At 35.2% G+C, this 14294-nt stretch overlaps 1 protein-coding gene across 1 annotated transcript in view; it reads right to left on the reverse strand.

Annotated features, from left to right (window-relative positions):
• The window catches only part of Lov (jim lovell), a 303156-nt gene that overhangs the window by 98801 nt on the left and 190061 nt on the right, over positions 1 to 14294 (reverse strand). Inside the window, exon 4 of the mRNA XM_064047460.1 lies at positions 5652 to 5689. The gene's annotated coding sequence lies outside the window, so the exon portion shown is untranslated. The remainder of the gene's footprint in view (positions 1 to 5651; positions 5690 to 14294) is intronic.

Genomic DNA, 14294 nt, shown 5'->3' on the forward strand with positions numbered 1-14294 from the left:
CTTTAGTTTGGTGGCCCAGAGCCAGACAAAAAACAACAGCCCTGCAACTTGAACACGTTCAGAGAATGGCGTGTCTCAGTGTTACAGGAGCAATGAGGACCACTCCCACAGCGGCTCTGGAGACTCTTCTTTGCTTAGCACCTCTTAACCTTTACATAGAGGAAGCGGCAATGACGACGTCTCTAAGACTTCACTCTCTGGGAGTATGGAACAAACAAGGCCGCACAACGAAGCACACTCGGATCTTAACGGAGGCGTTCAACAGAATACCCTTGTTAAGGATGGGTTGTGACCGAATGGGCACAAAATTAATATATGAGAAGACATATAGAATATCAATGAATGATAATTCAGAAGGACGAGCCGACATAGATATCTATGTCGATGGTGCCAAAACAGATAGTGGTTCAGGAGCCGGCATCTACTCCGAACAACTGAACGCACAAATCAGTGTACCTCTTGGCACCCACACGTCTGTCTTACAAACAGAACTGATGGGAATAATACTGGGAGCTAGAATCATTGCTGAACGTGAAATCGGCAACAAATCAATACGCATACTTACTGACAGCAAGTCTGCACTACTAGCCCTGGACAGCTGTATGGTTCGATCCGGGCTGGTTTGGGAGTGCAGACAAACGCTAAAGTATGTAACGCAGAGGAATAGTGTGGAACTTTGTTGGATCAAAGGACACAGTGGCAACGAAGGAAACGAGAGAGCAGATGAGATGGCGAAGCGAGCCGCGCGCATGCCCTTCTGGGGACCTGAACCGGCAATCACGCCTTCGGTCGCCCTCTCGAACGAACTCGTAAAGCAATATACCCAGAGACGCCATGAGCAGATATGGGTGAAGTTGAGCAGCTGTCGGCATAGTAGAGCTTGTATGGCGACACCAGACCGTAAGTTGACGAAATTTTATCTCTCACTTTCAAGGGACAAACTGCGTAAACTGGTAGGATTCCTTACGGGACATTACCAGTTTAACAAACATCTATATACGATAGGGGTGGTAACAGACCCAATCTGTCGTGGATGCAATGAAGAAGAGGAAACAGCTGAGCACATTCTTCGTGAGTGTCCAGCCCTAGCCTCCTACAGGGAATCCATACTAGGGGACATCTGGCCTAGTATGGCAAATATCAGGGAGTTTCCACCCTCTGCATTACTCAAGTACATTCAAGCAGTTGGGTGGCTTGACGAGTAGAGGAGCGGGAAAACACCCTGATATGGACTTGGGGAAGGTACAATGGGCCCAAAGGCGAGGCCTAGGTGCCGGCTGGCTACGGTCAGCCCCCATAAATTAAGAATCCAGAATCCATAGTACTAATTATTTCTTGAATTTTCATAAGTGCGTTTTTTGGTTTTTATCATATTTAATGATAAATAGAGATGATTCCATAATATCAATGGATTTTAAGTGCAACCGCCTAGATAGACTTGATGTTTCGCGTCCACATCCTCGGCCTTTAAAACTTCGTTTCGATAACGCTCAACATGCACAAACACTTTTCCATAAATTGAAATCTAATCGTACCCAAATTCAAAGTGATGAGCAATTCAGGAATATAAAAGTTTCAATGGATAGGACACCAAGACAGATTGCCTACTTTCGTCGAATCAAAGAAGAATTAAATCAGAGAATTGCAAATGGAGAGGCTAATCTTCGTATTAAGTTTTTCAATGGTATTCCTAGTATTACAAAGGTCAATAATTTAAACTAATGTCTCCCTACGTTCCAATTGTCTCAATATATGTATTATCAAAATCTGCGCAGTATTCGGAATAAAGTAAATGATTTTTTTAATGGCACTAGTGACATGGGCTTTGACATCATTTGTATTTCTGAAACATGGCTAAATGATTCTATCTCTAATTCAGAAATAATATCCCCTCACTTATATAATGTGTATAGGTGTGATCGTAATTATAATCAGTTAAATACTTCAAGAGGTGGGGGTGTTCTTTTGGCATTAAAATGCTCTATCAATGTAGAAAATATTGATTTAACTAATCTACTTAATGAATTGATCAATGTTGAGATTGTAGGGTGTAAATGCTATCTAAACAGACTACCATTCTATATATTTGTTGTCTATTTTCCAAGAACACCTTCTCATAATGATTTACTTATACTCTGTAATTATTTTGAAGATAACTTTAGTGGTGAAGATAATTTGTTTATAATAGGAGACTTTAATATTCCACAATACACTACTGATACAAATAATACTCTTGTTCTTACACTTAACAACTTTAGTAAGTTTTTGAATCTATCTCAGTATAACATCATCAAAAACTCTAGTGATAGATTGCTGGATCTTGTTTTCTCAAATACTAACTGTAAGGTCATGCGTGATTTAGTTCCTATCGTTGTAGAAGACTCTTACCATCCAGCTCTCTCAGTTTTAATTGATTTGACAAGTGATAGCACAAACTCTTTTCCAAATAATAATGTAAGTCAATCTAAGTCTTTCAATTTTCGTAAAGCTAATTTTCCTTTGCTTTATCAGGAACTTTGTAATGTGGATTGGTCTTTTTTAAGTAATTTCAAGGACACTGATACCATAGTAGAACATTTTTACAGCTATTTATATAAAATATTAAGCAAACATGTGCCAACATACAGAGCTATTTCCAAAAAAACTAGATTCCCACCATGGTTTGATAGTAACATAATCAGTAATGTTAAATCCAAATCGTATTATCATAAGAAATATAAAAAATATAAAAATTCATTTTATTACTCAAAGTTCAAATTTTACCGTAAACTGCTAAAAAACCAAATAGCTGCTTCACATAAAAAATATCTCGCGGATATAGAAACTGATCTTAGGAACGACCCCAAAAAATTGTGGTCATATGTACAATCTAAAAAAGGTCTGACCAGAATTCCTGGTCGAATGATCTATAATGATAACTCCCTTAATACTCCTTCTGATATTGTTGATGCATTTGCCTCTTATTTTCAGTCTTCTTATACTCAATCTTCTGACAATAACTCCAATATAGATGATACTTACAATTTAAACACACCAACGTTCTATATTAAAGAAATTACTGAGCATGATATACTTACTGCCAGAAATTATCTCAATAATTCATTTACAGCCGGTCCAGATGAATTACCTAGTTTCTTCGTACGAGACTGCAAATATGTATTTATCCAGCCTTTATTAGCAATATTTAATACCGCCCTCAAGAATGGTGTCTTTCCATCGAAATGGAATTTGTCTAAAGTTATACCTGTTTTTAAATCTGGAGACAAAGCTGATGTTTCAAAATATCGTCCGATCTGTATCTTATGTAATTTCTCCAAAGTTCTTGAAATTATTTTATACTCTTACATATATCCTCATGTGAGAAACTTTATTTCACCACAACAACATGGTTTTATTGATAAACGCTCAACTGTCACAAACCTGGCATGTATATCTCAATTTATTGCTGAAGAGATTGATAACCAATCACAAGTGGATGTAATATATACAGACTTTTCAAAAGCTTTTGACCGCATTGATCACAAAATTTTAACATCTAAGATTGAAGCATTTGGCATTACAGGTTTGGTTTTACATCTTTTAAAATCATATATTTCTCATAGGTCTCAGTATGTCTTCTACAATGGTTTCTCTTCTTTTACATATCAAATACATTCTGGTGTGCCGCAAGGAGCCAATCTGGGGCCGTTATTGTTCATAATGTTTATCAATGATTTACCAACTATATCAAAATGCCCCCTTCTACTGTATGCTGATGATGCCAAGTTGTATAACGTTATTAATGATTTTAAAGATGCACAATTACTGCAAGATGATTTAAACCGACTTAATTTGTGGTGTTCTTCCAATAAACTATATTTGAACGTGAATAAATGTAAAGTAGTATCGTTTACACGTAAGACCTCTCTTACAATTTATGATTATAAGTTTGGTAATGACCCACTAATTAGAGAAAGCGTCATCAAAGATTTAGGTATCTTTTTTGATTGTAAGTTAAAATTTGTGTATCATATTAATCATATAATAGGGAAAGCATTTTCATTATTAGGCTTTATAATAAGACAAGGTAAATCGTTTAATAATATTTCAACAATTAAGGTTTTGTTTAATTCTTATGTTGTTGCATGTTTACAATATGGATGTATTATTTGGCATCCAATTTATTTCATTCATATAAGTGCTATTGAAGCAGTTCAGAGAAGATTTCTCAAATTTTGTTGGTTCAAAAAACATGGTATCTATCCGCAGCGTGGAATTGATAATACCATTTTGTTAGCTGAATTTGAAATGCTATCTTTGAATAGTAGAAGACAAATCGCCATTATAACGTTCTTTCATAAAATCGTTCAGTTTAAAATTGATTGTGCTGAGTTACTAGCAAAGATTTCATTTCATGTTCCACGGCTATGTTGCAGAGGAGCATTGTCTTTATACTTTCCTGCAGCTTGTACAAATATATTAATGCGATCTCCAATTAATTTAATCTGTATGTTATATAATAACAAGTTTAAGGATTTGGATGTCTTTTACCTTAATGAAATAAATTTTAGGAAATTAGCGAGGAACATGTTAAATTAATGACACTAGTTTAGTTTATTTTTTGTTACATTATTGTTTACTTACTTAGGATTTGATTTATGTTTTTTTTTTTGTGTGTTAATTAATATTTAAATCGTCGGTTCGATCTTATTTTTTGTTTATTTATAATTATTAATATTGCTCTGTAAGAGGTTCTAGGAACTGTAGGGCAATAAAGGTTATTATTATTATTATTATTATTATATTTCAAAAACTATACAAAATTTTTTCTTAATTTTTTAACTGTAGTAGGTATAACCCAACAATACTGATTCTAACAATATAACTTCTACTGTATTAAAAAAAATCTTTGTTGCTACTTGTACAAATGTTTTACTATATGAAAATCAAATTTTAACACGAATAAAAGCGAAGTGAACAAAATTTGATGAAAATTTGCGTAAGAGAAATCGGTAGGTGGTAAAGTAATCTTTCGTTTCCGTTAAAGCCATCCGCAAAAACTCGCCATCCACATAAAAATGGTACATGACCATCCTTCCAGCGACCCTCCCAGCGCCCTCCGGACCCATCGCTACGAATACGCCAGACAATAACCAAACTGAACGCATGAGAAGGCATGTTCGAAAATAAAAAGCGCGGACATGGAATGACGTGCGGCGTGGTTCACGCTTCGCGATTTCCCATTATTCTTGTACACCTATATAAGATGTGTAGCACAAAGTGTGTAGAAAATCTTATCCGGCGAGGAACATCGTCGCATTATCGCGACGGCGATCGCAGATCTCGACGATATTTTATATAATATGTAAATTGGGTGTGTATCGCATCCCGTTTCTTCCGATTAAGACATATTCGAACCGATCAAAAGGTTAATCTTAAACGACGTCGACAGTCACGCGAGACTATTTTTATTCCGGGTTTCCGTGTCCACACTCGAATGTTACACGAACAGACGTCAGCCCGATTTTGGCTAAGTTATGGCCGGTCGGGGGGCTGACGCAGGGCGGGATTTTTCGCCCCAGATCGCGAACTTAGAAACATTCCACAGGAGGAAATTTTGAAAACTATTTTCGGAGGGTAGGCAAAATCTGAATTGTATCATGAAAACTTACCTAATTTATCACATGCAGGTTTCTAGTCGAAAACATATCTGAAAAAAATATATATACATTAGAGATATTGTCTTTCGTCTTGTTGTTTGAAAAAAAAAAAGTGGTAAGGATCATATTCTAGCTCATGATCTAGAAGTAAAAATGACATTATGTCAACCTCTTCAATTTTTCGTTTGAACCAGACCCCGTTCCGCACGGGCCCCGTCTCCCCTAGCCGGCCCCACGCACCCCGAATTCGCAGTCAGGTAGTCGTTTTCACATATTCACCTGTCCCAAGTGATACATGGTGTCGTCGTTGGCGCCGCAAGCCCATCCCTCTCACCCGTCTGCCGCCGTCCAGGGCCGTACCGCTCACAATTGCGCAAGGGCCGTGCGACAGGTGCGTCCCAGGCGGCCCGTGTCGAAACGTAACGACAGAAAAAACGGCACCGCTCATCCCGTCCACGGCCGACCAGATTTCGGTCATGGATCGGTGGTTAAAGACGCGTATGATGGTCATATACGCGATGCTGTCATGTGTGACGATCATTTACCGCTCCAGCTGTTTCTTCGGACTCGGAGGAGTGATCGAGTGAGATGGAGCGGCGTGGAGGTGCAGATAATTGGAGGTGGATGACGACAATGTTTCGTCTTCGGCCGGTCGGGGGCGGCGGGGTGGAAGGTCGCGGCCGAATGGACGAGAGGATTGAGAGTTTTTTGGTGTGTGTGTGTGGAGAGGTTCTTTGTCTTGAACTTGATGGATTTCCAAGTTTTAAACGTATTGCGAGGCAAAATAATAATATTTATATACATACAACGATTGATACTAAGTACGGAAATTTTAATTTAAATGTTAACGATATTGTACTTTCACAATTCTTTCTTGACAACAGGAGTATTGAAATTTTTATGGAAAATATCGAACTGATTATTAGTAGAAATACTATTATATAAACGAAAACAGTTTAAAAGGGGACAATTAAAGTGATGGTAGGTGTTAGGAATATCATATGAAAACGTCAATGGACATCTTGTGCCTAATCTAGGTACATTAAAGCTAATTTGGTTGTGTAAAACTTGACTAGATATTGTACCACTAACAATGTTTTCTAAAAATATGATACTTCTGTTTATTAATGAAGTTTCATTTACCACCCTAAGTAGATCTATTTGATCACAATGTCTTGTTGGATAAGTACCAAACATTTTAAAGTAGAGGTATTTAGCACGTGCTAAAATAAGAATGATTTTGGCAAATGACATACCTTCCAAGAAACGAGAGGGTGGGTGGGCGGGACAAGTACCTGTTAAGATAAGAGTGATTTTGGCAATGACATACCCTCTAAGAAAAGAGAGGCCAGGTGGGTGGGGCTAGTATTATTATTTACATTTATTTTTGTGTTCTAGATTTTCCATTTTAAATGAATGTCTTCGATCATTCAAAATTATTTATACGATGAAAAACTACGCTCTTCATCGATGAATATTATTGGGGCATATTTAAGGGACCACACAATTTGAGGGTCTATATTTACCTCATCTGAAAACTGTCGATCGAAAACTTTTGCCACATTAGTTGGTCTAGTAAAACTCCCACTTTTACTAAGGACTTCGTCTAGTTTTTTGAGACTGTTTGAGCAATAGGACCTTGTGCTTTATTGATATAATTTTTTAAATTTTCTATTAGCTGTACGAATTCACTTCGGGGTACTTTTTGTTTTTCTAATTTTTTAATGTTACACCAATTAATTCGTAGTTGTTATTTATGAAAGTTAAGTTCGACAGAACTTCCCTTGCACCAAAAGTACAATGAAACGTATCTAGCATTTTCGAGTAAGCTCGTAATATTTCCAAATTTTGATAATATTTTGTAAAAGTTAGTCATGAGTACCTACTTGATAAGATAACACTGATTTTGGGAAATGACATACCTTCCAAGAAACGAGAGGGTGGGTGGGCGGGACAAGTACTTGCTAAGATAAGAGTAACTTTGGCAAATCACATACCTTCCAAGAAATGAGAGGGTGGGTGGGCGGGGCTAGTACCTGCTAAGATAAGAGTGATTTAAAGGCTATTTAAAGTCTGTTTAGCTTCCTTAATTAGCGCAGATGAACTATTCATCAAATTTTGGCATGATTTCCTTCATCTTACAGGAATATTTGAAATAAAATAAAGCAGCGTCAAACCATGTAACCCATTATGTAATGGGAGATTTGGGAAGCAATGGTATATCTGCTAGTGTGTCTTTGTATACTTGTACTCTTAAAGGAGCCTTAACAAAACCTTTTTCATATTATTAATTAGTTAATTAATTTACAAATGGAAATTGAATTCGTACATCTTCCGCTATTCTGTTTACACCCTGGGCTCGACACGTGGAATGAGTAAAATTTGGATAAAATACTTTTAAGTGGATTCCAGCTTTGACCATATATGAGGCAGCATCAAAAAACATTAATACGATTTTGTTGAATGGTATAGCATTGGATAAAAATATGTTGGTTAAAATTACCACGAAAAATGCAGCAAAAATTTTAAAATATGCAATAAATGCAAACAAAATAGTTAAATATATTGATATAATAATCATTAAAACTCCGCCAACATAATAATAATATTAATAATAAATAGAATTTATTTTCCAACAGTCAATGAAAATGTTTATAGTGGATACATATTACAAAATCACATAATGGAACAATAACATAATTATATTTATAAACAACCATTGACACTAAGTATAAAAATTTAAATTTAAATGTTAACGATATTGTACTTTCAACAATTTTTTCTTGACAACAGGAGTATTGAAATTTTTATGGAAAATATCAATCTGATTATAAGTAGAAATATTATTATATAAACGAAAACAGTTTAAAAGAGGACAGTTAAATGGACATCTAGTGCCTAATCTAGGCTAATTTGGTTGTGTAAAACTTGACTAGATATTCTACCACTAACAATCTTTTGTAAAAATATGATACTTCTGTTTATTAATGAAGTTTCATTTACCACCCTAAGTAGATCTATTTGATCACAATGTCTTGTTGGATAAGTACCAAACATTTTAAAGTAGAGGTATTTAGCAAATTTTCTTAGTACGTTCTCTAACACATCTATATATGTATAATTGAAGATACGGCTTCCATACAATGCAGCAATACTCAAGCTTTGACCTAACTAAAGCATAGAATAATAATTTAATACACTGAATATTAGTAAATTCTTTAGTATTTCGATAAATAAAGCCTAAAAGTTTCATAGCTTGATTACCAAGATGTATAACATGTGGTCTAAACGAGAGCGTGTTGTCCATGATGACACCAAGATCTAACAGCTGGTTACAATTTTCAAGAACATAACCCTCTACATTATAGTAAAAATTGACCATATTACTAATCCTACCAAGTTATTTTTTTACATTTAGCTTTATTAATTTCAAGCAAATTACTGTCGCACCAGCGATGTAATTTATCGACACAATGTTGTAATTCTAAACAATCCTCTACTCTTGTTATGACTTTCGGTAATTTCAGATCATCAACGTATCTAAATGCTTTACAATTCAAATATTTAACTACATCATTATAGAATATAATAAATAGAAGTGGCCCTAAATTTGATCCCTGACCTACACCACTGTTAACGTCATACATATATAATTTGAAACCACCATAAAAAACAAATTGCTGTCTCCGTTTTATAAGTGATTTAATAACAGACACCAGTTTATCACAGATTCCAAAACAGTCCAATTTCTTTAATAATATATTTCATAAAAACATATACAACATGTATACATTTTTGCACGTCATAGCAAAGTAATCGATTACATTACATAAATAATTAGGTACAAAACAAATTAAAAATTAAAAATTAAAAACAGAGACATATCAATTAAAATATTCGTTAACAGCATAACAATTTTTTTCTAATAAATATCGTTTAATAGTTTTCTTGAATGTAAAAAAAATATCTATTTTTTTTATATCGTTCGGCAGGTTATTATAAAGTTTACACGAATTAAAGAATAAACTTCTTTGGTATTTTGACGTAACATGTTTCTCAGGTAGAAGACATTCCCTGTTTCTGGTAAAATATGTATGAGTAGCACCTCAGGTTTGAAATTTTCCTCTATATATAAAGACAAAACATAATACCTTACATATGTAAATATTAGCAACAGTAAGAATATTGTAAATCTTAAAGAATGGTCTGCAAGAATCCAATTTTTTCAAATTGAGATGATCTATACCAATTCTCAATGCCATAGGCAAGTATCGAGTGGAAGTGACCAAAGTATAGAGTTATCAGGATATCCCTACAACAGTGGTGCGAAGCACTTTTAAGCATATAACAAACCTTCGTTAGTTTACCACAAATATAGTCAATATGTGACGTCCACGACAATGTGTTGTCAACTACAACTCCCAGTAGTTTACTAGAATTAGACAATGATATATTAAGAGAGTTTTCAAAACTACTATACCTTTTCCGAAATAACATGTGCGTTGTTTTGTCATTATTAATCACAAGCCTATTTTTGTTACACCATAAAGTTATGCTTTGCAATAGTCCGGTTGAAATAGAAGGAACTTCTTGTAGACTGTTACCAGTTATCAAAAAATTTGAATCATCAGCTTAATAGATTTGCAAAACATTAGGAAACTTTTGTAAATACAAATGAAGGTCATTAGCATAGATAATAAACAAAGTAGGCCCGAGGATCGACCCTTGAGGCACTCCGCAATCTACACTTCTTAACGAGGAGAAGGTGGCATTATGTAACTGCACTTTTTGCGAACGATTGGATAAGTAAGAGGTAAACCAATCTAGAGCAACCCCACGAATTCCATATCTATGAAGTTTTTCAATTAGTATTTGATGGTTCACACAATCGAAGGCTTTAGTGAAATTCACATACAAACCCATGGTTGTTAAATTTCTATCAAGTGATAACTGAATGTTGTGAATGAATTGGCTGAGTGCAGTGTCAGTACTAAAGCTTTTTCTGAATCCATGCTGGCAATTGTGTAAGAGATTATATTTTTCTAAAAAGCCTGTGAGTTTATCATTTACAATGATTTCAAGAATTTTGCCAATGCATGGCAGGAGACTGATAGGGCGATAGTTTTCCACTGCATTACGGTCACCCTTCTTAAAAAGAAGAATAATTAGAGCATTCTTTAACGAATCAGGATAGATGCCCTTTAAGAAGGACAAGGTAGAAATATAAGTTAATGGGGTAGTTATAAATTCCGACACCGCCTTCAATAAATTATTGCAGATGCCATCTTCACCGGCTGACATTGAAGATTTCAATTTATTTATTGCACTACCAACATCACTATTCGTTACTGGTGCAAAAAAAAACTATGTAAATTTGGAGGAATGCTACTTCTGCCAAAGTCAATATCTATGGTATTCGGTAAATTGGCAGTACAGTTGTGCGCCACACTAGCAAAGAAATTATTAAGTTTTTCGGCACTTTCCTTCACAGAACAAGTCACACCATTTTCAAAAATTTCAATATTAGAGTCCTTAAAACTTTTATTCGTTATTTTATTTATAATTCTCCAAGTGGCCTTGCTTTTATTGTTTGCAGTCATAATCAGATTATCATTATAGGCCTTCCCCTTTGCTACTAACATATCTTGATATTGACTGTTAAGCAATGAAAAAATCGGTTTAAAGCTAGGATACTTCATGGATAGATTTGCATATAGTGCCACACGATTTTTCATTCTAATTATTTCATCCGTCACCCACAGATCTTGTTTATTTTTAATTGAATTAGATTTGATAGTTTTTAAAGGAGAAGCAGTTGAAAATGCATTGCTTAAAATATTGCATAACAGATTGAAACTTACATTCACATCCTCTTCCTTTAAGACAGTATCCCACTTTTGAGTTGATAAAAGTTTACGGAAATAAGTAATATTGTCGTTAGAGAAAATCCGCCTTTGAGTGAGGTCCACTTTGGGTTTTGATATATTTTCATCAATGTGAAGTAGCAACATCTGACCAGAATGGTCAGATACGAAGTCGTTAAGTACTGAAAAGTGACAATTATGGACATCCTGAATACTCACAAGATGTTATCCAGACATGAACTACTGGAGGGGGTCACTCTTGTCGGTGCAGTAGACAGGGGTGTCATATTGTACACAGTTAAGATATCATGTAATTTTTTTGTTTCCTTGTTATTGCTATCATTGAAATGAATATTAAAATCACCAGTGATTACTATATGTATGTCTTTAAATTTAGAGAGGTGTGACAGTATCCAACTTATTCTATCAAAAAAGATGTTTAAATTCTGAAGGTTTGTTCCAGGAGGTCTGTAAATACCCACACTGATTAAATGATAATTTGGAATTTCTTCGGCACAACGCTCTATCACACCGAAATATTTTTCACAAACGTAAGTTCCTTATATTTAACAATTTTTTCACGAACAAATATAGCTACTCCTCCATGATCTACTGATTTATCCCGACAGAAATAACTACCTAACAAAAAATTACCCAATTTGAAATTTAAGATTCTTTGCTCGTCCATCCAATGTTCCGTTATGACTAATACATCGGTACTTTGATGATGATACTCTAGGCGTACAGCTTTGTTCCCCAGACTTTGAATATTTTGGTTAGCAATTTTTAAGGTAATGCTTCGAAACATGTTGTCATCGCGAGAGTTTTCAAGGCTGGATTTAGGCAGATCCGTCTTGTAATGCTGGCCTGATGTTATTTCTGTTGAATTTTTGGACTTCTGGGATGAAAAAACCTTGAGATTAGGACTCCATTTGGCCAGTAATCCGGATTGTAGATCTTTTCAAGATTATCAAAATTAACAGTAACCTTCAATCTTGAGTGAAACGCTTCATAGTTCTCCAGAGGTTTACAGACAACTTCGGGGAAGTCTTCCACCAAGTATTCTTTCAGATCGGCAGCGGTTGTACTCTTGGCAAGTCTTCTGATGTATAGATAGGCTTTGGCTGGCGATGCCCTTATCGTCACAGAATCGCTTCTTTTACCAACGATCGGTTGTTTATTAACAATATTGGTCTTCGCTAATGTCGTTGAAGCTTCTCTCTTTCTGTTATTAACCATACTTGTCTGTAATGAGTCACACTGGTTTTTTCTATATATTTTCGGGCTTACCGCTTTCCTCGTGAAATGTCTTAGGTGAAGTCGGATTTGGACTTTGTTTATTTACATCAGCTGTTGGTTGTTTGCTGTTTTTTCTTGGCTTCGTGTTTTAGGTTATCTCTAATGACGCTTCACCTTCAACGTTGGAGATATCGGATTTTTTACCCAAGTTTTCTCACCAGCTTTTTCATGCAGTAGTTCGACATGCTTTTCTAATAGATGGATTTTACCCTTTAATTCATGAATCAACTCGTCTTTTTGCTTCAAGGTATATTGGAACACTTTAGCATCCAAAATATTTTCGGCCGCGTCCCAAAAAGTCTCTGTTTCTATCTCACCAGTTGTAGTCTTCAACTGAGGCGTCGGTTTAATACACAGAGGTCTTCCGCATACCCAATTTTTCTTCATGTGAAAACCTCGAAGGTCAACATTTACACAGCGAGAGTGGAAGTTCTTACTGCAGATGGTACATGTAATCACTGTTTTCACATCGTCAATGTTAGTATTGCACAGAGCGCACGAAACACGTGTACGCTGGTTCGCCATCTTCTCATTATTCGATAATGTCCAGAATTTTCTAGGGTCTTGTTGCAACGACTTTTCAGCCTTTCTTATAAAGTGTACATATTCCATATGGTTCATAAAGTTCAAAAAATTTTTAAAATAGCGCATTTAAATGTTCGGTCACTTACAGCTAGTTTTGTCGATTTTTGTGACTTGGTTAACGCAGATAACTTTAATTTCATTGGGATTAGCGAAACATGGCTCTCAAATAAGATTGCTCCTGCTGATGATGGTCTGAATGGTTACAACTTATTTTGTATGGACAGTCCCGATGAGCGAAGAGGAGGTGGAGTAGGTTTTTATGTAAGAAATAATATAAATTGTGATACTGTTAAATTTGACGTTGATCATAATGATTGTATGGAACATATGTGGCTTAAATGTAAGGTTAATCATACAAACATTCTTATAGGAGTGCTTTACAGACCGGAAGGTAATTTAATGAATACTATTAACTTAGTAGAAGATATTTTGTCCCAAGCAATACCAGAGTACGATATAGTTGCAATCGTAGGTGATCTTAACATTGACCTATTAAATATTACTAATATGCTAACTGACTCTATGTCTAATTTTGACATGTTTCAAATTATTGATGAAGCCACTAGAGTCACTGCTACATCAGCACTTTGGTTGACCATATTTTTTTGAACAAACCGGATTTAGTCTTGAACAAAGGTACGAAAAATACAGACACCATATCAGACCACAGACTGGTATTTGCTGAATTAAAAATTTGTTCGCCGATACAAAAACCAAAATATATTACATTACGAAATTTAAAGCAAATAAATAACGATCGCTTTCAGTTAGACTTGTCAAGTATACCTTGGGATAATGTCTTCTATTATCCTACTATAGATGAAAAGTTGGAATTTTTGACAACAAACATTTTACTATTATTCGATATCCATGCTCCTTTGCGTACCATAAGAATCACCAGACCTAA

Source organism: Zophobas morio, unplaced genomic scaffold (assembly GCF_036711695.1).
Source record: "Zophobas morio isolate AGI-343-1 ecotype UQ-CSIRO unplaced genomic scaffold, CSIRO_AGI_Zmor_V1 ptg000006l, whole genome shotgun sequence".
In the NCBI taxonomy this organism is placed as follows: Eukaryota; Metazoa; Arthropoda; class Insecta; order Coleoptera; family Tenebrionidae; genus Zophobas; species Zophobas morio.